Below are 25,044 nucleotides of genomic sequence, written 5' to 3'. Positions count from 1 at the left end.
ACGCCTCTCCGGTCAATAACCAACAGCGGGATCTGGATACCCATGTTGGCTCCCACATGCTCCACGATGATCTCATCGGATGAACCACGATGTCGAGGATTCAATCAATCTGTATACAATTCCCTTTGTCAATCGGTACGTTACTTGCCCGAGACTCGATCGTTGGTATTCCAATACCTAGTTCAATCTCGTTACCGGCAAGTCACTTTACTCGTGCCGTAATGCATGATCCCGTGATCAACAACTTGGTCACATTGAGCTCATTATGATGATGCATTACCGAGTGGACCCAGAGATACCTCTCCATCATACGGAGTGACAAATCCCAGTCTTGATTCATGCCAACCCAACAGATACTTTCGGAGATACCTGTAATGTACCTTTATAGTCACCCAGTTACATTGTGACGTTTGGCACACCCAAGGCACTCCTACGATATCCGGGTGTTGCACAATCTCATGGTCTAAGGAAATGATACTTGACATTCAGAAAAGCTACAGCAAACGAACTACACGATCTTTGAGCTATGCTTAGGATTGGGTCTTGTCCATCACATCATTCTCCTAATGATGTGATCCCGTTATCAATGACATCCAATGTCCATAGTCAGGAAACCATGACTATCTTTTGATCAACGAGATAGTCAACTAGAGGCTCACTAGGGACGTGTTGTGGTCTATGTATTCACACATGTATTACAATTTCCGGATAACACAATTATAGCATGAATAGACAATTATCATGAACAAAGAAATATAATAATAACCATTTTATTATTGCCTCTAGGGCATATTTCCAACACATAGATGTGGTGGGCTCCTACTTCTATGACAAAAAATCATGACAGAAAATGGGCTTTTCGTCCTGGGCGGGCCGGAGACGCAGCTGCATGACATTCCTTGGGCAGTCCATGACGGATAAAACCGTGGTAGAAGCGAGGGCGAGGAAAATTTCGGGGAGTTCCCGGTTACGGTGGGAGGTCGGGGGCCGAGCGATGCGCGTTTCTCTCATACACGTACGCGCATGTGTGCGAGGCATTGGGCTCTAACTGAACCTGAGCGATTGCACTGCAGGCTACGCGTTACTGAACCCGAGCGATCGATCGATGGCTGTTAACTGAACCCGATCGAGCGATTCCTTCGCTACTGCTGCAAACTGAAGCCGATCGATGCTGCCTCTGGATGAACAGTGAGCATTGCGGGGGGTGGTGGTGGGGGGGGGTTGGATGAACAGTTCCCGGTGGGGGTGGATGAACAGGACCCCATGGTGTTGCCTCTGGATGAACAGGACCCTGATCGATCGAGCCGGTTGGAGCTGGATGAACAGGACCCCGTGGAGAGCTGGATGAACAGGACCACCCCGTGGAGGGCAGGATGAACAGTAGACGGTGGAGGGCAGGATGATCAGTAGCCCGTGGAGGGGTGGTTGAACAGGAGCCCGTGGAGAGGGCTGGTTGAATAGTAGCCAGTGGAGTAGCGCGCGGTGGAGGCTGGATGAACAGGAGCCCGTGGATGAACAGTTGCAGGTGGAGGATGGAGGAGATCGATGGTGGATGAACAATAGCTCGTGGAGGCTGGAGGGGGCCGACGGTGGAGATGAACAGTATCCTGTGGAGTCCCGTTTTGCGGTACGCCACACCCCTCCCGATGAACAGGACCCCCGTTTCGACTGTAGCGCTCCAACATAAGTCCATTTCGTCCGTTTTGCGGTATGCCACACCCCTCCCGATGAATAGGACCCCCGTTTCGATCGTAGGAGGTCCATTTCCTCCGTTTTACGGTACCAGACCCCTCCCGATCAACAGGACCCCGTTCCGAACGTAGGAAGTCTGTTTCCTCCGTTGTGCGGTACGCCAGGCCTCGTTTCCATCGCCTGTTCCGTCCAAGACCTCCCGATGAACACGACCACGCATTCCGTTTCGACCCAGCCGGTTGGCTCCCACGCGTTCCATTGCCTCCCCATGAACACGACGCATTTCGTTGCCTCCCCATGAACACAACGCATTCCGTTGCCTCCCCATGAACACGACGATGATGCTGTTTCTTCGTTCCGACCCAGCCATGTACACGAGCCCTGGCCGTAGGTATGCGCGAGTAGGCGTTCGAGAGCCCGCCCGTATGTACACATACGTGGCCGTATTTTCTTTCTTGCACCCTGGCCGCTGTACGTACGTGTACATGCTACGTGCACGCCTCTACTACGAGACGTGTGCGCCTCTACTACGACACATGCGCGCCTCTACATCGACCAGTATGCACGTACATGTTCGCGACCAGAATGCCAACGCTACGTACGCTTCGACCAGGTGGGTCCCGACTGTCAGGCACTTCCTTGCCTGTGAAGATGTAGCTGGTGGGTCCCAGCAGTCAGGGAGCGAATCGTTTTTTTGCCCGGACGCACTTCCTTGTGTGCGAAGATGTAACTGGTGGGTCCCAGCAGTCAGGGGAAAACGTTTTTTCACGAAATACAGTGGCCCGTCCGATGGGTACCAGCTGTCAGGTGGAGGAATCATCATTTTCCGCATAATAAGGAGGCACTTCCTTGCTGCGGCTGTGGACCCAGCTGTCAGCCTCTCCACGTACAGTCCACGTCCGATGGAAGTCGTTTCTTGACCACATTGACCACGCCGCACCGAGAGCACCAGGGCGGTGGACGACGGCGAGGCCTAGGAAGGGGACGACACGGAGGCAGGGAAGACTCGACAGTTGTTTCCCACGTGGAGGGGAGTACGACTGTACGAGGGTTTACTGGTTCGTCTGCCATCGCCGGAGAATAACAGCAGGTGTGGGTGAGTAGAGGGATGGCTAGGCCAGCGATGGGAGTACGGTTGGGCGGTGAGGCCTGCGCGGCAGCAGCTGGCCGCGAGGAGGAGGGAGCAGGCAGTCCCGCCGGCGCTTGTTTGAGCGGCTGGAGTAGGAAGAGCAGAGATTGAAGAAGCACGACGGCCGTTGGATGGACATCCAACAGTCAGTGCTTGTGCGTCAACCTTTTTTTAGGAAAGCCTCAAATCTGTGGAAAACAACATACAACCCATCTGCCATTATTTCTAATAATTACAGCCAATTTGGTAATTCTTAAGGTTTCTTTGGAGCCCATATTCTTTTTGTTAGCATTACAGCCCATATTGTGGCAACGTTAAAAAATTATACGAAATTTTGCATATTTTGGTGCGGCCTGAAATGTTTTTAATCCCGAAATTTCGACTCACATTCAAACTGATTTTAAAAATAAATGTATATCAATATAAATCCAACAAATTCTCCACGCATAAAAATTAATGTAATTTAAAATCTTGAAATAAAAAAAAGATATTTGAAACTAATTGCCAGTTTGATGTGTTTTAAAAATGTACAACCCATTTCTCATTACTGATGGGCCATTTTCTCGGTAAGCCGAATGAAAGCTCTCCTCCTCTTGAAAGATTTGCAGCCCAACAGGCCTGACAAAGCGACTTACTTGGCAAATCACAAAAAAACTGGGCTGTGGCCGTGGACCTAGCTGTCAGCCTCTCCACGTATAGTACTCTTCCGATGAAAGTCGTTCCGTGACCATGTTGACCACGCCACGCGGGGAGCACCACGGCAGTGGACGACGGCGAGGCCTAGGAAGGGGATGATGCGGCAGTGGAAGCCCGTGCAGAGAGGACTACGAGGGTTCACTGGTTCGACTACGGTGTGAGGCTGTCATCACCGCAGGGCCTGGCCAGCGGTGGGAATAGTAGGGGGCGGTGAGGCCTCTGCGGCAGCATAGCCGGCCACGGGAGGCAGGAGCATGCGACATGACCGGTGCTGCTTTGGGCAGCTGGAGCAAGAAGACCAGAGGTTGACGAAGCACTACGGCCGTTGGATGGACATCGTACGGTCACTGGAACTAGAATCGTTCATATTGACTAAGTTGACAAAGCCCTTTGTCCCTGTCAACTTAGTAGGCCCACAAGTCAGCCTCCCAGCAAGGTGGGTCCCAGCTAGCCGGGGGAGTATTCATTTTTTTGTGCGTAATAAGGAGGCACTTCCGGTGGGTCCGAGCTGACAGCGGGGGAACGTTTTTTTCGTGAAATATGGTGGCCCGTCCGGTAGGTCCCAGCAGTCAGGGGGAACCGACTTTTTTTCACAAAATACTGGTGGCCCGTCCGGTGGGTCCCTGCTGTGAGGTGGAGGAATAATTATTTTCCGCGTAATAAGGAGGCACTTCCTTGCGGCTGCCATGGACCCAGCTGTCAGCCTCTCCACGTACAGTACTCTTCTGATGGAAGTTGGTCGTTGACCACATTGACCACGCCACGCCGAGAGCACCACAGCGGTGGACGACAGTGAGGCCTAGGAAGGGGACGATGCGGAGCCGTGCAAGATGCGGCAGTGGATGCCCACGCGGAGAGGAGTATGAGCGTTCACTGGTTCGGCTGCGGTGTGAGGCTGCCGTCACCGCAGAATAACAGGGGGTGTGGGTGAGTGGAGGGATGGCCTGGCCAGTGGTGGGAGTAGTATGGGGACGGTGAGGCCTTCGCGGTAGCATAGCCGGCCACGGGAGGCAGGAGCAGGCGGCACGACCGGCGCTGCTTTGGGCGGCTGGACCAAGAAGACCAGAGGTTGAAGAAGCACTATGGCCGTTGGATGGACATCATATGGTCACTGGAGTATTGACTAAGTTGACAAAGCTCTCCGTCCCTGTCAACTTAGTAGGCCCACAAGTTAGCCCAACAATATGGTGGGTCCCACCTAGCAGGGGGGTATTCATTTTTTTGGGCGTAATAAGGAGGCACTTCCTTGCGTGCGAAGATATAGCTGGTGGGTACGACTTGTCAGCGGAGGGAATGTTTTTTTCGCGAAATACAGAGGCCCTTCCTATGGGTCCTACCTGTCAGGTGGAGGAATCATTATTTTGCGCGTAATAAGGAGGCATTTCCTTGCTTGTTGCCGTGAACCCAGCTGTCAGCCTCTCCACGTACAGTCCACTTCCGATGGATGTCGTTCATTGACCACGTTGACCAGGCCGCGCCAAGAGCACCCGGGCGGTGGACGATGGCGAGGCCTAGGAAGGGAACGACACGGAGCCAGGGAGTACTCAATAGTTGTTTCCCATGCGGAGGAGTACGAGGGTTTACTGGTTCATCTGCCGTCGCCGGAGAATAACAACATGTGTGGGTGAGTAGAGGGATGGCTAGGCCAGCGATGGGAGTACGGTGCGGCCGTGAGGCCTGCACGGCAGCATAGCCGGCCGCGGGAGGAGGGAGTAGGCAGTCCCGCCGGCGCTTGTTTGAGCGGCCTGAGCATGAAGAGCAGAGATTGAAGAAGCACGACAGCCGTTGGATGGACATCCAACAGTCACTGCTCCCGTGTGTTGACTAAGTTGACAGGGTGTTGCGTGTGCGTCAACCTTTTTTTATGAAAGCATACGCGTCAACCTGTAGTAGGCGCACAAGTTAGCCTCAAATCTGTGGAAAACAGCATACATCCCATCTGCCATTATTTCTAATAATGTACAGCCCATTTGCTAATTCTTAAGAATTTTTTTGGAGCCCATCTTCTTTTTGTTAGCATCACACTCCATATTGTGGCCACGGTTAAAAAGTATATGAAATTTTGCATATTTCGGTGCGGTCAACTGTTTTTTAATCTAGAAATATCGATTCACGTTCAAACTATTTTGAAAAATAATTTATATAAATATAAAATCAAACTAATTGTCCACGCATAAAAATCAATGGAATTTAAGATCTTGTAATGAAAAAAATTGAAACTAATTCCCGGTTTGATGTGTTTTAAAAATGTACAACCCATTTCTGGGAAAACCGAATGAACTCTCCTCGTCTTGAAAGATTTGCAGCCCAGCAGGGCCGATAAAGAAAGTAGGCCTTGTTTGGGTATTTCTTAAAAAAAAATAGAACTGGGCTAGCCATTTTCAGCAAGAAAAAAACACAACTGGGCTCATGATGTGGTAAACATAAATAAAACCCTGGCTAGACGGGCCATAGCCCCCGCACAGCCCCGTTGTTACCCTGATCCATTGCTAAAACTAGTATAAATAACAACCGCTTGTTCCTAAAAAGAAACCGCGCGACTTGCTGGGTCCCTGGTGTCAGCCGCTCGTAGTGTAATTCTCTCGTTTATTGACTACGTTGACAATGTCGTGAGCCCCAGATGTCCAACCATTAGGAGGAACCATATTTTTGGGCTTGTACTATAGAGGCACTTGCTTGCGTACTGCCATGACGCTGGTGGGTCCCTACTGTCATCCTCTCCACGTACAGCCATCTCCTTGTTCCTCTCGGTTGTTGACGACGTTGACAACGCAAGAGGGCGGCGCACCGCGCACGGCGAGCGAACCAAGGCCGCAAGGCGGAGGACAACGGCGAGGCCTCGGACGGAATGAACAGGAGCCGTTGAAGATGCGCCGGTCCAGTCGCAAGCGGAGGGGAGTACGAGGGTTGACTGGTTCGGGCGCGGGTGCGTGTTGGGGCTGACGTCGCTGGAGAATAACAGGACGTGTGGGGGAATAGAGGGATGGACTGGCCAACGCTGGAGGGTACGTACGGTAGGGCGGTGGAGGCGCAGCCAACCATGGGAGGCGGGAGGAGGCGGAGCCGATGGGGTGGTTTGGTTTGGGCGATTGGAGGAAGAAGAAGACAAGAGATATAAGATACACGACAGATGTTGGATGTCAATCCAACGGCTGGTAGGCAGAATCGTTTGTTGACTGGCTAGTAAGTCGACACCACCTTGGATAGGCTATTTCCTCGCGGGTCCCAAATGTTAGAATCCAAATCTATCACGGTCATGCAGCCTTTCCTATGAAAATTTACAGCCCATTTGATGTGCTAGTTCGAAATAAGTTTGTGGGTGCTGGTGGGGGCTAATCCCTTGGCTTCTGTAATGCACAGTGAGCTCAAGCAGTCAGCGAGAGTGATGGTATTTCCCTTGGTTTGGATTTGTTAAAATATTTCACTCTAAATTAAACGAATGGCAAGCCATTTGCCTTGTTTCAAAGAAAATATGACAGTCGCAGCCTAGTTGAAAAAGGGCAGGAACATCTAACTCCAGCTTACAAACTGTACGAAAGCACGAGGGTTAATTGTTCATCAGGTTTACAAAAAAACTAGATTGAAAAGGGCAACAACATCTAACTCCAGCACTATTTTCGGCAGTCACAGTCAAATGGATCGGTCAGGTCCATAGAATGAACATCCTGGGTCGTGAAATTTACTGGATTATGACCATAATATGTTGTAAATAGAAGCCCGACACGTTCAGAAGCTCTTTTGCCCACCTGAAACTCCTTTTTTTGCTCTTCGACATACCCATCCGTCAAAAACATGCTGCTGATAAACTTAAGCCTGATGGACAATAGTAACCTCGCATTTAGTAGGAAGAATGTGACAAATCTTGTGTTTGCACGGTTGGCTACATATTGTTCTAGCGTTATTGTCTTCAATCGAATCTCATGAGAAGTGAGAAAATCCCGATGCTTACGAATCCACCGATTGGTTATAACTTTCTTACCCCGTCCTGTTGCCTAAATAGACATGAAGATTGAAAACAGTTAAGTTCAAAAAGAAGAGTGTCAAAAGAGCAACAGCTGGACGGTTATTTCTAGTACACTATATACGGGCTTCCAATGTGCGTGAAATTATCACCTTTATATACAACTTCTCCAGACATGGAAAGCATTGCAGCAAGCCAATAATTTTGTTCAGATCAAAGCTATTCATTTGGATTGACATCCCAAATTTTCAATTTGGAATGTTATACATTAGATCATCATTGCATATCATAATTTATTTGCTTTTGGTTTTGATCCTAGAAATTCCATGCAACTCAAGGACCCATGGAGAGAGTTGGGGATTTCGTTATTTTCATATTTGAGTTTTCTCAAATTTTGCGAATAGGATCATTTGATTTTAATTATTTTATCATCAGTTATTTCTATTACAAAAATATGAGAGAGGGAATAAAATGAATTTCCCAAAATAAAGAAATATTGAGGATTTAATAATAAAATCAAACAAGATTTTATTTCGGAGTTTTTTGGTATTTTATTTGAATTTAGGAAAAATGTGCGTTTTTCAAAATTGCATTTAGGCCCCAAATAAATGTTCACCTTGTGCGGCTTGATTTTAGAAGCCCGAGAAAATTTATTTCGGGATTTTTGGAGTCCGTTTAGTATTTTTTTATTTGTTTTTCTGCGCGAAATAATTAAAAAAAATGTGAACCGACTTTGGGCCGTACCCGAGCGGGACTCCGCCCGGGGGCAGCCTTTAAATAGCCGCCGCCTGAGCCGCCCCAGCCCACCAGAGCCGCCGCCAACCCTAACCCTAGCCGCGCCTCGATCCACGCGCCCGCCGCCGCCGCCGGAGCCGCCGCCGACCTGCCTCCCGAGGTAAAAAAAAGAAAAAAGGGAAAAAAGGGGTCGCAATTTTATTTTTTTAGTTTCATTTTTTAAATAGATCGGTTTTTCCGATTTATTTATTTAGCAAGCGTTCGTCCGTTCGTTCGTTCTAGCGAACGTTCATCGTTTTTCTTTTTCTCGGATTAAATCCGCGATTTTTCTGATCGCGATTCCTGATCCGATTTTCGTTTTAGTATAACTTTTCGCTCGGTTATCGGAATCAGGCGATTCAAGTGCCTGGAGTTTCGTCTCGAAACCCTCTAACCGTTTACCCAACTTAAAAAAGTTTTTGCCACTGTAAAAATTGCTCTAGATCCAGAATAGTGAACGAAGCTTGTTTCTTTTGCCGTTTGACTTTTGTTGCTTTGTTTGATTTGATTCATTTTGCAAACCGGAATTCTTAAGTTGAACCTTCCGGTTAGATCTCTTATTTGAGTTTTACCTGTGCATTATATGAATACTTATTGTATGCTTGTTTGTTTGTCTGCGATAGAATATCCGGAGTGCGCCGCCTGTTACTTCGAATCTCTAGGTTTCGCGGATCATCAGCAAGGCAAGTAACACTTTGATCATACCTCCTACTACCCAGTTTTATTGCATTAGATCAATCCTCAAACATTGCATGATTAGGATCTAATTAAATTGTGGGATGGGAAGTAGTTGAGGTAGTACCTATTACCTGTTTATTTTCAAACCTTTGGGAGTTACTTCTACGTTTGCTTACTATTGCTATGCTATGCTAGTAGACGTGGATTGGGTGAGTGATATCCATGACAGATGTGAGTTTGTTAATTAATGGTTTACCTAAGGCGGCAACTTAAATACACATCTGGGTGGATTGAGGTACCTGGTTATTCCAGGATTGCCTGTCTAGGCACCTGGGTAGACCCGGATTGCCTGTTTTCTTTATGGACCGCCACCCAGGCCCAAAGGGATCATGATATTTTTCATACTAGAAACTTCCGTGTGTAGCCACAAGCTATTATGGGCTCTAGCATAGTTGATTAAGTCGTGCGAACTCTTACAGGGTAGACTAGCAGATGTAGGGGAAAGTAGGTGTAATGGTCTATCCATCGTAAGGTGCTAGCTCTTCTGAAAGACTATGTCTCGGTCATCCGTCTTCTCAAACACCATGTAGTGCGAGAAACCAAATGGAGGCGATCGAGTCTTGTGGGGAAAAGTGCGCAAACCTCTGCAGAGTGTATAAACTAATCATGGTTAGCCGTGTCCCCGGTTATGGACAGTTTGAGTATCTAGTACTTGGATTATCATGTGAATCTCAACATGTTACTCTAAATTAATTTTGTTGGGTTTTGTTAATGATGATGCTTAATTGGGATTGAGAATGCTGTCAACCATTCTCAATGTTTAACAACTACTCTGATAGTTAATTAAAATTTATTCCTTTGTAGTAGGGAAAAATTTGCTTTACGCAAAACTGTAACCATAGATCTTTCCACCAGCCAAATATGCATATAGTATAGCTGTTTCATTCCATTACTCTCTATGTGCTACTTTGCCAGCATATTCCATGTGCTGACCCGTTTCGGGCTGCAACGTTAATGTTGCAGACTTTTTAGACAATGATTAAGGAGTTTTTAGGTCGTGGTTCTATACTTAGTGATGCCGTTGGAGTTGATGGACTCACTTATCTTCCAAGCCTTGCGCTGTTATAGTTATTAGATGGCCTTAAGCCATATTTATTATAATAAGTTCTCTATTGAGACACTTGATGTAATAAGTGTGTGATTGCTACTCTATTATAAATCCTCCGAGTACTGTGTGGTGTCAGCATTACTGATCCAGGGATGACACCTGAGCACAGAGATCAGACTGTTTGAGGTCTGGTCGCTACGTAGGTGGTATCAGAGCACACGCTGACTATAGGACACGACCACTAAGCTAAAGACCTAGATCACTATTCACTCTCTTCTCTTCTAACCTCTCATCTTTTCTACTCTTTAGGATGGCGGATGCAAGGAACAAGTTCATGCAACCAGATGAAGATACACCCTTTGGACGTCACTTGAAGGAAGTCACTAAATACCTGAACATAGGAGTACCAAGCTTCACCGAAACCTACAACGCCACTTTACCTGAAGAAGAGCGCTGGATGATTCAAGTTCAAGTTCCAGGAAGGACATTCATGCCAGTCACTGAGCCCATAGAGTTTTCTTTTAATGCACCAACTTGGAGTCTAGGAAAGAGCATGGCAGCTCATATCGCCATGGGACGCATTGGAGAAGTCTACCGCAATGATCTCAAGGATACTATCTTCCAGATTTGTGGGCGCCAAGATGAGCACTGGGAGATGATCAGCACCAGGAAGGATAGATCCGTTGCAGCTTTTATCCAGGAATTAAACCAGCACATTCGACGACAAGAGAATCAGATGTGCGCCGACATGATAGACCTGAAGAAGGCTAAGACAAGAATCAAGGAACTGGAGGAAGAACTTAAGGCTACACGTGAATATTATGAAGAAGAAATTGAAGTATTAGTGGATAAGAATGCCGACCTAACAATGAAGATCGGGATATTTATGGGAGGCCCTACACCAGTAGAAGAAGACGAAGAACCCAAGGAGATTCGCTCGGAAGACTACATCATCATCGACGACACCGACTCGGATCCAGATGATAGCGATGATGACTATGTTGATGAAGCCAGAGCAGATATCATGGAGTCTGCAACCGAAGAATATTTCTAGTAGACCACCTCATCAGTAGTAGTACTCCACCATGTAAATACAGTAGTCCGAGCACTTTTGCGATAGTTAGATCGATTGTATGCCCTTTTTTGGTTGAATGAAGTGAATTGTTTGTTTTTGCCTCATGTGCATATGGGTAGAGTTTTCTCTTTAGACCCCCTCTATTCTTAAATCTCATCTTTTCTAAACCCTCAGATGCCTCCGAGACGTGACCCCGGATTTACCTTTCCACCGGAGCTCACCTAGTTGATCCAGCAGCAGAACATATTGATGCAGTTGCTAGTCCAGAATCAGAATCAGGGGAACAACAACAACAACCCACCACCACCACCACCTGTTGATCACTTAGCCCGTTTTCTTAGGCTGAATCCGCCGGTGTTTTCCAGTAGCACCGAGCCGATAGTAGCAGATGATTGGCTCCGCAAGACATCTAGAGAGTTGACCACAGCAGGATGCACAGATGCGGAGAAGGTGAAGTTTGCCGCACATCAGCTTGAAGGACCCGCAGCATCATGGTGGGAGAATTTCATAGCCACTTTCCCTGTTGACACTGTCACATGGGACCAGTTTCAGCAGGCTTTTCGAACTGCCCATGTTTCAGCACGAGCTATGTCCATGAAGAAGCGAGAGTTTTGCAACTTGCGCCAAGGAGGACGGACAGTTGGCCAGTATGTGGAGGACTTTAGTAAATTAGCACGTTATGCCCCAGATGACGTTGCTATGGATGCAGCTAAGCAGGAGAAGTTTCTGGAAGGACTGAATGATGAGTTGAGCATGCAGTTGATGGTAGCAACCTTCAACAACTACCAGGAGTTGGTAGACCGTGCTCTTATGATTGAAGGGAAGCAGCAGCAGATTGAGAACCGCAAGAGGAAGTATGGACAAGGGAAGTACAATTCAGGAGCTCAGCAGAAGCCACGTTTTACCCCTAGACCGGGAGGACATTTTCAGCATACCCATGGAGGAGGTAGCTCGCACAATCACAACGACACCAAGAATGGAAATGGCAATGGAGGAAGCAATGGACAGAACCGTACCAACCCATCAACCCCAGCCAAGAAAGACCTGAGCCAAGTCACTTGCTTTAAGTGCCAGAAGACCGAACATTATGCCAATGAATGTCCTGAAGGCCAGATTGGCAATGGAAGCTCTGGGAAGAAGCCGAACCCTTTCAACAGGGGATAGGTGAACCACGTTAACGTGGAGGAGGTTGAAGAGCAACCGGATGCCGTAATCGGTAAGTTTTTGGTTAAGTCAATTACTGCACTCGTTCTTTTTGATACTGGTGCATCGCATTCATACATATCAAGGGGATTTGTGGATAAGTATAACTTGCCCACTAAGGTTCTTAGAACACCTATGCTAGTAAGCTCACCAGGAGCGGAGTATATGGCCAGTCAAGGATGTTTTCAAGTGCCATTGAGTATAGGTAGGCATGTGTTTCCCTCGAATTTAATCATTTTGGAATCACAAGGATTGGATATAATTCTGGGTATGGATTGGCTGTCGATGTATGGAGGAAACATCGATTGCGCTAGTAAGACAATTTTGCTTACCACCCCAGAAGGGAGAAGCATCAAGTATGTATCCCGACATGTGCCAAAAGGGACTCAAGTAAATTGTTTAACAGGAGTTGTGCAGGAGGAAGTACCAGTGGTAAGGGATCTCCCTGAAGTATTTCCAGAGGAGTTTCCAGGCATGCCACCGGATAGAGATATTGAGTTTTTGATCGAGCTATTGCCAGGCACAGGGCTAATATCGAAGAGACCATACAGGATGCCTGCAAAGGATTTGGTGGAGATTAAGAAGCAGATTAAGGAGTTATTAGATAAGGGATATATTCGCCCAAGTTCTTCGCCTTGGGGATCGCCAGTACTTCTAGTGGAGAAGAAGGATGGATCGTTAAGGATGGTTGTTGATTATCGAGGATTGAATGAAGTAACCATCAAGAACAAGTACCCACTACCAATGATCAATGATCTGTTTGATCGATTGCAAAGAGCTAAGGTATTTTCCAAGATCGATCTGCGATCAGGATACCACCAGTTGAAGATTCGAGAACAGGATATACCTAAGACAGCTTTTACCACCAGGTATGGGCTGTACGAGTATACCGTTATGTCATTTGGTCTGACTAACGCACCTGCCTATTTTATGAATGTGATGAACAAAGTGTTTATGGAGTTCTTGGATAAGTTCGTCGTGGTGTTCATTGATGATATTCTGGTTTACTCGAAAAGTGAAGAGGAACATAAGGAGCATTTGCGATTGGTACTTGAGAAGCTCAAAGAACATCAGTTGTATGCCAAGTTCAGCAAATGTGAGTTTGGTTGAAGGAAGTAGGATTCCTCGGACACGTTATATCCGGAGAAGGTATAGCAGTAGATCCCACTAAGGTTGATACCATGACAAATTGGGAAGCCCCAACAACGGTTGGAGAGATCCGGAGTTTTCTTGGACTCGCAGGATACTACCGGAGATTCATTGAGAATTTCTCAAAGATTGCGAAGCCTATGACGGAGTTATTAAAGAAGGATACCAAGTTCAAATGGACTAAGGAATGTGAGGCTAGTTTCCAGGAGTTGAAGAAACGCTTGGTTACTTCACCAGTGTTGATTTTGCCAGACCAGACCAAGGATTATGAGGTGTATTGCGATGCTTCACGTCGAGGACTTGGAGCAGTGCTTATGCAGGAAGGGGGAGTTGTTTCATATGCCTCGAGAAAACTGAAACCTCACAGTTGAATTATGCTACGCATGATTTGGAGTTAGCAGTTGTAGTTCATGCACTGAAGACTTGGAGACATTTCCTCAGAGAAGCTCAGAAGACTGACAAGGAGATTGCCTCTATAAAGGAGAAAATGAGCGAAGGAAAGGCTAAAGGATTTCATGAGGATGAGCACGACACCCTATGGTTTGAAGACCGTGTTTATGTGCCCAATGACCCGGAAATCAGGAAGTTGATTCTGTAAGAGGCACACGATTCACCATATTCGATTCACCCAGGAAATACCAAGATGTATTTGGATTTGAAGGATATTTTCTGGTGGACCGGAATGAAGAAGGATATTGCGGAGTATGTAGCAGTTTGTGATGTATGTCAGAGAGTAAAGGCAGAGCATCAGAAGCCAGCAGGATTGCTACAACCATTGCCGATACCCGAATGGAAGTGGGATAAGTTAGGCATGGATTTTATCGCAGGATTACCCAGGACTCATTCAGGCTATGACTCGATTTGGGTTGTAGTTGATCGGTTGACGAAAGTAGATAATTTCATCCCAGTAAAGACCACTTACACCAGTGCTAAGTTGGCAAAGATATACATGACCAGGATTGTATGCTTACATGGAGTTCCGAGGAGTATAGTATCAGATAGAGGAACCCAGTTTACCTCAAAGTTCTAGAATCAGTTGCATGAAACTTTGGGTATCGGGCTAGAGTTCAGCACAGCTTTTCATCCACAGACAGATGGACAGACCGAGAGAGTAAATCAGATTTTGGAGGACATGCTGAGAGCTTGTGCGCTAGATTATGGATCTAGTTGGGACGAGAATTTGCCGTATGCAGAGTTCTCTTACAACAACAGCTATCAATCCAGTTTAAAGATGGCCCCTTTCGAAGCCTTGTACGGAAGGAGGTGCAGGACACCGTTGTTGTGGGATGAAGTTGAAGACCGCCAGTTGTTTGGACCTGACTTGATTAAGGAGTCTGAATAGAAGGTGAAATTGATTCGCGATAGGCTCAAGATAGCCCAGTCCAGACAGAAGAGTTATGCAGATTCTAAACGCAAGGAGACAGTTTACAAAGTTGGAGATAGAGCTTATCTTCGAGTATCCCCACTTCGGGGAACAAAGCGCTTTGGTGTTAAAGGAAAGTTAGCGCCACGATTTGTAGGACCATACCGAGTATTGGAACATATGGGAGAAGTGGCCTACAAGTTGGAATTGCCTGAAGGATTGTCAGGAGTTCATGATGTGTTCCACGTTTCTCAGTTAAAGAAGTGCCACGCGGAGATGGCTGACATACCGCTAAGAGACACCGTGCCATTGGAAGCAATTCAGTTGGATAACGATTTGACCTATGAGGAGAAACCAGTTAAGATTCTAGAATATGCCAGTCGAGTCACCCGCAGCAAGGTTATCAAGTTTTGTAAGGTTCAATGGAGCCACCACACGGAGGATGAAGCCACTTGGGAGCGAGAGGAAGATTTGCTCAAAGGACCACCCTCACCTATTTTCTAGCCAACCCGAATCTCAAGGGCGAGATTCATCTTAAGGGGGGTAGGTTTGTAACATCCCAAATTTTCAATTTGGAATGTTATACATTAGATCATCATTGCATATCATAATTTATTTGCTTTTGGTTTTGATCCTAGAAATTCCACGCAACTCAAGGACCCACGGAGAGAGTTGGGGATTTCGTTATTTTCATATTTGAGTTTTCTCAAATTTTGCGAATAGGATCATTTGATTTTAATTATTTTATCATCAATTATTTCTATTACAAAAATATGAGAGAGGGAATAAAATGACTTTCCCAAAATAAAGAAATATTGAGGATTTAATAATAAAATCAAACAAGATTTTATTTCGGAGTTTTTCGGTATTTTATTTCAATTTAGGAAAAATGTGCGTTTTTCAAAATTGCATTTAGGCCCCAAATAAATGTTCACCTTGTGCGGATTGATTTTAGAAACCCGAGAAAATTTATTTCGGGATTTTTGGAGTCCGTTTAGTATTTCTTTTATTTGTTTTCCTGCGCGAAATAATTAAAAAAACGCAAACCAACTTTGGGCCGTACCCGAGCGGGACTCCGCCCGGGGGCAGCCTTTAAATAGCCGCCGCCCAAGCCGCCCCAGCCCACCAGAGCCGCCGCCAACCCTAACCCTAGCCGCGCCTCGATCCGTGCGCCCGCCGCCGCCGCCCGAGCCGCCGGAGCCGCCGCCGACCCACCTCCCGAGGTAAAAAAAGGAAAAAAGGGGTCGCGGTTTTATTTTTTTTAGTTTTGGTTTTTTTAAATAGATCGGTTTTTCCGATTTATTTATTTAGCGAGCGTTCGTTCGTTCGTTCGTTCTAGCGAACGTTCGTTGTTTTTCTTTTTCTCGGATTAAATCCGCGATTTTTCTGATCGCGATTCCTGATCCGATTTTCGTTTTAGTATAACTTTTCGCTCGGTTATCGGAATCAGGCGATTCATGCGCCTGGAGTTTCGTCTCGAAACCCTCTAATCGTTTACCCAACTTAAACAAGTTTTTGCCACTGTAAAAATTGCCCTAGATCCAGAATAGTAAATGAAGCTTGTTTCTGTTGCCGTTTGACTTTTGTTGCTTCGTTTGATTTGATTCTTTTTGCAAACCAGAGTTCTTAAGTTGAACCTTCTGGTTAGATCTCTTATTTGTGTTTTACCTGTGCATTAGATGAATACTTATTGTATGCTTGTTTGTTTGTCTGCGATAGAATACCCGGAGTGCGCTGCCTGTTACTTCGAATCTCTAGGTTTCGCGGATCATCAGCAAGGCAAGTAACACTTTGATCATACCTCTTACTACCCAGTTTTATTGCATTAGATCAATCCTCAAACATTGCATGATTAGGATCTAATTAAATTGTGGGATGGGAAGTAGTTGAGGTAGTACCTATTACCTGTTTATTTTCAAACCTTTGGGAGTTACTTCTACGTTTGCTTACTATTGCTATGCTATGCTAGTAGACGTGGATTGGGTGAGTGATATCCATGACAGATGTGAGTTTGTTAATTAATGGTTTATCTAAGGTGGCAACTTAAATACACATCTGGGTGGATTGAGGTACCTGGTTATTCCAGGATTGCCTGTTTTCTTTATGGACCGCCACCCAGGCCCAAAGGGATCATGAGATTTTTCATACTAGAAACTTCCGTGTGCAGCCACAAGCTATTATGGGCTCTAGCATAGTTGATTAAGTCGTGCGAACTCTTACAGGGTAGACTAGCAGATGTAGGGGAAAGTAGGTGTAACGGTCTATCCATCGTAAGGTGCTAGCGCTTCTGAAAGACTATGTCTCGGTCATCCGTCTTCTCAAACACCATGTAGTGCGAGAAACCAAATGGAGGTGATCGAGTCTTGTGGGGAAAAGTGCGCAAACCTCTGCAGAGTGTATAAACTAATCATGGTTAGCCGTGTCCCCGGTTATGGACAGTTTGAGTATCTAGTACTTGGATTATCATGTGAATCTCAACATGTTACTCTAAATTAATTTTGTTGGGTTTTGTTAATGGTGATGCTTAATTGGGATTGAGAATGCTGTCAACCATTCTCAATGTTTAACAACTACCCTGATAGTTAATTAAAATTTATTCCTTTGTAGTAGGGAAAAATTTGCTTTACGCAAAACTGTAACCATAGAGCTTTCCACCAGCCAAATATGCATATAGTATAGCTGTTTCATTCCATTACTCTCTATGTGCTACTTTGCCAGCATATTCCATGTGCTGACCCGTTTCGGGCTGCAACGTTAATGTTGCAGACTTTTTAGACAATGATTAAGGAGTTTTTAGGTCGTGGTTCTATACTCAGTGATGCCGTTGGAGTTGATGGACTCACTTATCTTCCAAGCCTTGCGCTGTTATAGTTATTAGATGGCCTTAAGCCATATTTATTGTAATAAGTTCTCTATTGAGACACTCGATGTAATAAGTGTGTGATTGCTACTCTATTATAAATCCTCCGAGTACTGTGTGGTGTCAGCATTACTGATCCAGGGATGACACCTAAGCACAGAGATCAGACTGTTTGAGGTCTGGTCGCTACATGGATATATAAGATCTTGACAGAATCCAGCACCATTGATAGGCCATCCTTGGAGAAACTCTTCATTGAGCATATAACATAATATTAGTACAAAATGTGTACTCCAAGATGATATATAAATTATGCTCAGAAATTTAAAATGTAGCTTATGGTTACAAGTGTAGATGATAATATAAAGTACCTAGAGAACTGTGGAGCCAAACACCATATTGAAATGAGCACAGAGATCATGTATTACACCCAAGGTCTCCAGTTTAGGCGCAGAGAGGACGGTTATTTGCAACGGTGAATAACTAGAATCAAGGATCAACCTTTGAAGTGAAGGGGCATCTTGGATGATGAGCTGCCTTCCGTCAAAAGAAATTCCAATTCTTACAAGGTTAGGCGACTTTATTTGGAGACAACCGATTCTAACTGTGAAAACAAGCACCAAGCACTCCAGCGCAGGGCAACTGGAGTGGATGATGATGTGCGATGAGGCCTTCGATATACGAACCCGCACAAGTGAAAGTTTCTTGAGAAATGGGAGTTGAAGGTTTAGTACCAGATTGTCTCGTAGGTAGCACTGCACAAAGGTGGCGGTGTGGAGAGAGGACAAAAACCCCGAGATGGACATCGGTGCTGAGGGCACAAGTTCATGGCGTTCGATATGTGGTATGTGATTTCCAGGGGAATAGTAGAACTCAAGCAGCTGTAGTTCTGTGAATTCAGGGGATTCCAGCCAGGCGTCCACCGTGCAGGGCATGGTATGCTTGCTCAGGTAGCATGACGGGATGCAGAGGCTTTGAACGGAGCCCTGGTGGGAGGAGATGATGGCTCTGGGGATTTCAAAATCATTGAAGAGAGATAGCTGATGACAGTCGAGATTAAGGGGAACGACACGCCATAGAGGGCGCCATCGAATTGAGAGGACTTGGGTGTGGCAGCAATCCTTGGTGGGGAGAAGCGAGATGATCTCCCCAAGGATGGCGTCTGGGAGATCGCTGATGCGGTCCACCCGAGATTCTACGGGTTCCTGGGATCCGGTGGGGGCGGGGTCGCCGCTTCTCCCCGCGCTGCCGGGTGCGGGATCTACAACATGCGTCACCGCTGGCGGGAGCCTCATCTTCTTGGCGCTGGGGTCTGCCGACTCCATTTTCCTCGAGGGCGTCGCGTCGCGCTCACGGATTTGAGCAGAGTAACGAATGACGAGCCTAGTTGTAGTGCGAGCGAAGAAGAAGGGGAGCTGGGGGTTTTCTGTAGGAGTGAGGAAGAAGGGGAGCTGGGTTTTTTTGTAGGAGTGAGGTGAGGAATTTGGGGGTATGAGTGGAGCGAGCTGACGTGAGGTGGGTGGGAGCGAGGAGGAAGAAGAGCACCCAGGTTTTTTTTGGGGGGGGGCTGTGTGCTGGGTGTGGGTAGCGCCTCTCATTCAGTAAATATATGGGCTTTTGAATTGATTTTACTATTTACTAGTGTGGATGGGCTGTTTTATCTTGGGACTCGAGAAACAATTACTACTAGTACAGTGGAGACACTCTACAGCTACCCAGAAAAACAATTACTACTAGTACAATGGAGACTATCTACCACTTCTGGCTCCTCCTAGGTCATTGAAACGTCTCCCTCTACTGAATGTCGTTATACTTTTGTTCACCAACATGCAGGCCATGCAGAGTGCGGGCCGAAATGCCATTCACCAAATTAGAAGGTAGTATGCAGGCGGAGAGTCACCCCGGTCGTAGTGCGGTAGTAACGGGCCGTCGTATCACAAAACCCCACCTCCCCGCAGTCTAAGTTTGACGGACGAAGCAACCATCATTTCACTCTTTGCTAAATCCCCTTCTCCCTCACCGTCTTCAAGAAAGGCAACACTTGCATCTGCCACTGTTCTTCTCTCTGAACGAAGGGAAGGTAAGCGGATCCGTGATGTTGGTATATTTTCGTTCAGAGAAAAAAAAGAACTTTTGCAAAGCAGTAACCGATCCTCACTCTATTTTTTGTTTCATTGTCATTGCGATTGTGTTTTCCTTTCAGTGGTCTCCTAGTATTCGTCAGTTTCATGATGGACCAAGGAGAACCAGGCAAAGATCTGCCGATATTGGAGTAGACGCGGGAGGCTGATCCCCACGAGACAGAGAGCTCCAAGAAGATGGAGGCAACCACCGAGGCGACCCTAGATACTGAGATGGTCAACGCCCCGTTTGAGGTTACAGCCCCCGTGGCACTACAGGAGCAGTTTTCCCCCTTCGAGGATGTGTCCCCCCCTGCTGAGATGCCCAAGGTGATTTCCTTCTTTGCCGATCTCGATTGTGGTTTTTCATCTAAGTATGTGGTGATTTTTTAGAAAAGGAAGTATGTGGTGATTAATAATGCAAAATTTTATTAGCTTCGATGCAATGGTATACGTAGTGGTTTAAATAACTTGTGTTTCTTATACTGAAAAGTAATTCAGAATGTGTTTCTGTTTCAATTAGAGCCCTGATGCAGACAAGGATTGTGTGGTTGTACATGTCACTCGCTATGAGGCAGACGACCTGAATATACGCACTGGGAAAACAGAGTTCTTAGGCTGTTGGATCCTGGAAGCCATTTGCGGTTATACCAATGAAGAGTTGTATTCCAGCCTTACTATTGTCAGGCGTGTTGTCCAGGGTGTACTGAAGCACAAGAAGTTCAAAGCTACTCCTTCGTTTGTGAGGAATACTGTTCTTGTCAAGCTTACGCAGGAAGATGACGTGGCATGCCTTCACAAACAAGTTTATCAGTGGCAAGGCCACAAGGTTGTCTTCATGAAGGTTCACAGGATTGAGCTGCTGCGGGACGTCCTCGATGATGTTCATGGCAAGGTCCGTCTTGTGTCCAGCCCAAATTAGATCGAGGCATGAAATAGTTGCCCGAGCTAGTGTTTAATAGTAGTTTGGATTGTGTCTAATTATCCGAACCTTGCCTGTTATCGACACCTCTGGGGCTAGTACTCTGTTTGAAACCGTCTATGGGAACTGCTGCTACTTTTGTGTGCCCGTGATTCATGTGAGAACCATCGTAATTGTTGCCGAAACAGATGCGTCCTCACTAGTTTTTTCATGAATATGGCATGGTAAGACATAAGTTGTCACAGTTTATCATACGAGCAGTGTGTGTTTTGATGAAATAGAGCACTCGTTCGAGAACCGTGCGCCGACGTATACATAAGTACTTGTAAACACTGTTGGTGCTACCCCACTTGTAAGCAGTTGTGCAAAACACGACACATTGGCTCAGCTCGCTTCAACACTAGGCTATCGATGAGCTAACAATCGATAATCTGCTGTCTGACATATAAGCAACTATGTATCTTGTTACAGTGGTTCATGCAGTTAATTGAGGCCACAATGTAATAAATTCCAAACGTTCACACGCTAGTCCAGCGCTCATGTGGAACACTCACATTAAACTCGTCTTCATAAAAAACTTGAAAAGCATAAGTTAAGCAATTTTATACATCTCAATGATTCATAGAACATAACAGACATATACTTGTTCACAGCAAAAGACAAAGTTGTGAGAAGGTTTACAAATCAGGAAAAAACAAGCAAGGCTTCTCTCTGAGCAAAGGGCCTCCCGGCAGGCTTAAATTTCCTGGAGTTCACTCTGGTTTTTTCTTGTTGCCACCATTCAGGGTTAGGTTCTCTCATTCCAGAATAACCAATTATAATTGTGGTCTCAGCTGGAATGCTGAACTGAACCATGCAGTGTACTGACCAGCTGAAATGCTTGTGCATTCCACTAAATTTAAGCACCGCTATTTGCAAAAATAAGCAGACCACAATGCCTCTTGTCCGTGCACCTGTCCAAAAAACTGCCGTGCAGCCGTGCCAGCTAGTCATTGGTCCATGGATGAACTGGTAGAAAGTGCATTCCGGACTAGGATGCAGTTGTTTTCGCTCATCCCTGCACTGCAATCAGGAAGTAAAACGTACGAATCAGCTTCTTTTAGATTGCGTTGGTCATTCTACCTTAGTTACTACCAATGTAGGGATACCTTGAAGACAGGAGGTTAGACGACGACAGCGAGGGATAGCCATCTCATTTTGCGCAGTTGTACTAAAACTGAGGTGTGTGCTTTTGATTGCGCGGATAGAAACGATACGGAGATAGACATCCCGAAACAATATGGAGACAGACATCCCTGTTTGCACAAATAAGAAATACGGTTATTTAAACAGTGACATATATTACTACTTTCCACCGTTTCCTCTTAGAACCAAGTCCTAGATTCATGCTACATCTTTCCCACTTTCTTCCCTGTTTGAACCAACGCTTTGAGTCGACTATATGAAATAGCTTTACTTCTAATAATAGTAGAAGTCTAGGTGGCTTTGGAACAGCGGACGGAAGTAGAAAAGGATCCACACGAAGGGAGCTAGGGCAGTAGAGCAAGGCAGGTTTCAAAGGAATATATACCTGAGGGTCGTCGACATGTCAGAAAGATGGCGTCGGGAGGCCGCATCTTGGCCACAATACCACAGGGAGGAAGAAGGGGCCGGAGGCCCTCCCGAGCCAGTGCTCTCTCGGAGAGAACGGCACGGCCACCGATCGGGACGCACGGGCAGCCGTTGGTCTCCTCCCTCGCCGACGACGACAGTGTGAACGATGCACCTACACCCCTGCCCCGGTCGAGGTAGTCCGGCCGGATTTGTGACCAGCCGTGAGCTGAGAGAGTGTGTGGCCACCTATGTGTTGCTTAGATCTAGAGAGCATGAGAGAGTGAACGAGAGGAACCCTTGTAAAGCAAGCGCTAAGGCTCCTGCTTTTATATATAGTGGAGTGATTTTGTTGTACCAGCTTCAAAAAAATGCGCTCCTACGTGTACCCGCGAGTGGGTGTGAGAGAACTAGTGCGTGCGTGCACCGCTTCTCTTCGTGAGAGTACAATATACTATGCCCAAAGAACGTTCGTCGCAAGAGTAATAGTACAAGTGTGTGACGTGTGAGCTAAAATAAAATGTGTGCGTCGTCTTTTGTTTTTTAGAAGTTCTGAGGGTAGGGTGTGAAGAGCACATATGTGTGTGACGTCTACCTGCAGATAGACGATGGGTGCGACGTGCGAGTCTGTGAGAGGACTCGGGAGAGTCATGACTCGTGAGGGTGCGTGTGCGTGAGAGAAAGGGGGCACGTATCAATGAAATGCATGTGTCCGTAAATCATTATCCGACAAACGTTCTCCACAAGACTTTTCCTGACGAACGCCGTAAGGACCGTTAGACCGGCACCCGACAGTGTTAGTTTTGCCATGTCATTTAACAGAACAGCCACTCCTCCTACACACAAATCTTCCACGCGAGTGTTAGCAACTGCCGTATGCTCCCTCCGTTCCGAAATGCAGTGCATATAGCTTTATTGAAAATTCGAACCTCGCAAACTTTTACCGAGTTTTCGTGTACCAAATTGCACATGTAGAATACCATGTATATATCATTTCATTCATCTTCGAGAGGTAACTATAAAGTTGGGTGAGGAGTCTACAAGGAAAGACCATCGTATCACCTGCAGCAATTTCAAGCATCCTTTAGTGTCGAGGAATACCATAGGAACTCTATATGATATGATTTTTATAGGATTTTTTCCTTTACAGCCAATTGGTTCATAGGAATAGATTCATATACTCCACATTTCAAAGGAAATAAACATGATATCATTTCTACAGCTTTAGATCCACTTGGTTCATATGAATGGTTTCCTATACTCCCTTAATTTCAAAGGAAAATAAAAATTAGCGTATATTCAATAGAAAAGTTCCTATGATATGAACCAAATTACATCTCTTTTCTAATCCCTCCTCATAGGAATTGAGAAACATGTCATCTCTAGATTCAATAGAAAAGTTCCTATGATGTGAACCAAATGACATCTCTTTTCCAATCCCTACTCATAGGAATTGAGATGCTCCATGTCATCTCTTTCCCTACAACTTCCATGTATACATCTTCTATTCCTAAATAGATAGTACAACCCACTAGTAGCTTTTTTCCAAAACATGCAACTATGGCACAAGAACTATATAGTGTGCCAATAACTTTGAAAGATGGTCACTGGATGAAGCTAACCCGACAGTGCAGAGATAGGCAAATCCGAGCACTACTGGCCGTTGGATATCATCAACATTCCACCAGATCTGCCACATGTACAATTTAGAAGACTCCATGGTTGAACTTAAGGATAATGCACAAACCTCAAAACACAAGCACTTCTCCTTTGTTCTAGAATCTTCTGTATCATAATTGATTATTTTTTTATAAATGAATTGCCATCATTTGTTTTTTACTTTATGATTTACTCCCTCTGTTCCAAAATAGATGACCCAACTTTGCACTAACTTTGTACAAAGTTAGTGCAAAGTTGGGTCATCTATTTTGGAACGGAGGGCGTACAATGCACAACCCCATGAATCTTAACATTTTTATAAAACTTATTGATTTTGAATGAGATGGACTATAAGAACTAAACGAACATCTACATCATGCATATATGACTCAAAGCTTTACATGCTATAGTGTGTATTTATTCATAATTTGGTTTCGAAATCTCATGCGTTCAATACATGTGTACCTTACTAGTTTTGAGTAGAGTAGCAAATTTCACGCGGCCCCGGGTATATCAAAATGTAGGGCCCATGCATCATTGCCTTTCGGTCGAACCTACGTCCACAATTTTTTGTATGTACTATATCTCCACTGGTCCCCGAACCCAAAATGCTGCCTCGTTCCCATAAAACCAAGCGGCCCACACATATTTAAGGCGTCGGCTCGAACCCGTTTACTACGACGTGGCCCCACACGCCATTGTACTCCTACAAACCCTACCGCCGCACTCATCATCGGTTTTCTTCAAGAGGACAAGGGAGAAGCCGATTTGTAGTGGAGGCGCTTTCAAAAAAAGGATCTGTAGTGGAGACCCCTACCCTAGGGTGCCCTAGGTAGCTGCCACACGCATCATTGTTTTCTCTTTTCTTTATGCTCTTGCGCCCTAGAGTGAATTGATGGTTGCTTCGTCCATACAGCTTAATGCGGGAAAGGTGGGGCTTTGTGATTTGACCCCTCGTCGCTCATTTTCTACTACTGCGGTGCTACGACCGGGGTGCCTCCAATTCCAACCACTGCTCCGAACTGTAATTTGGTGCATCGCACATGGAACAAGATGGTGGATGAG

This window comes from Triticum urartu, chromosome 7 (assembly GCF_003073215.2).
Source record: "Triticum urartu cultivar G1812 chromosome 7, Tu2.1, whole genome shotgun sequence".
Taxonomy (NCBI): domain Eukaryota; kingdom Viridiplantae; phylum Streptophyta; class Magnoliopsida; order Poales; family Poaceae; genus Triticum; species Triticum urartu.
The sequence above is the reverse complement of the archived record's forward strand: the minus strand, read 5'-3'. Positions refer to the sequence as shown.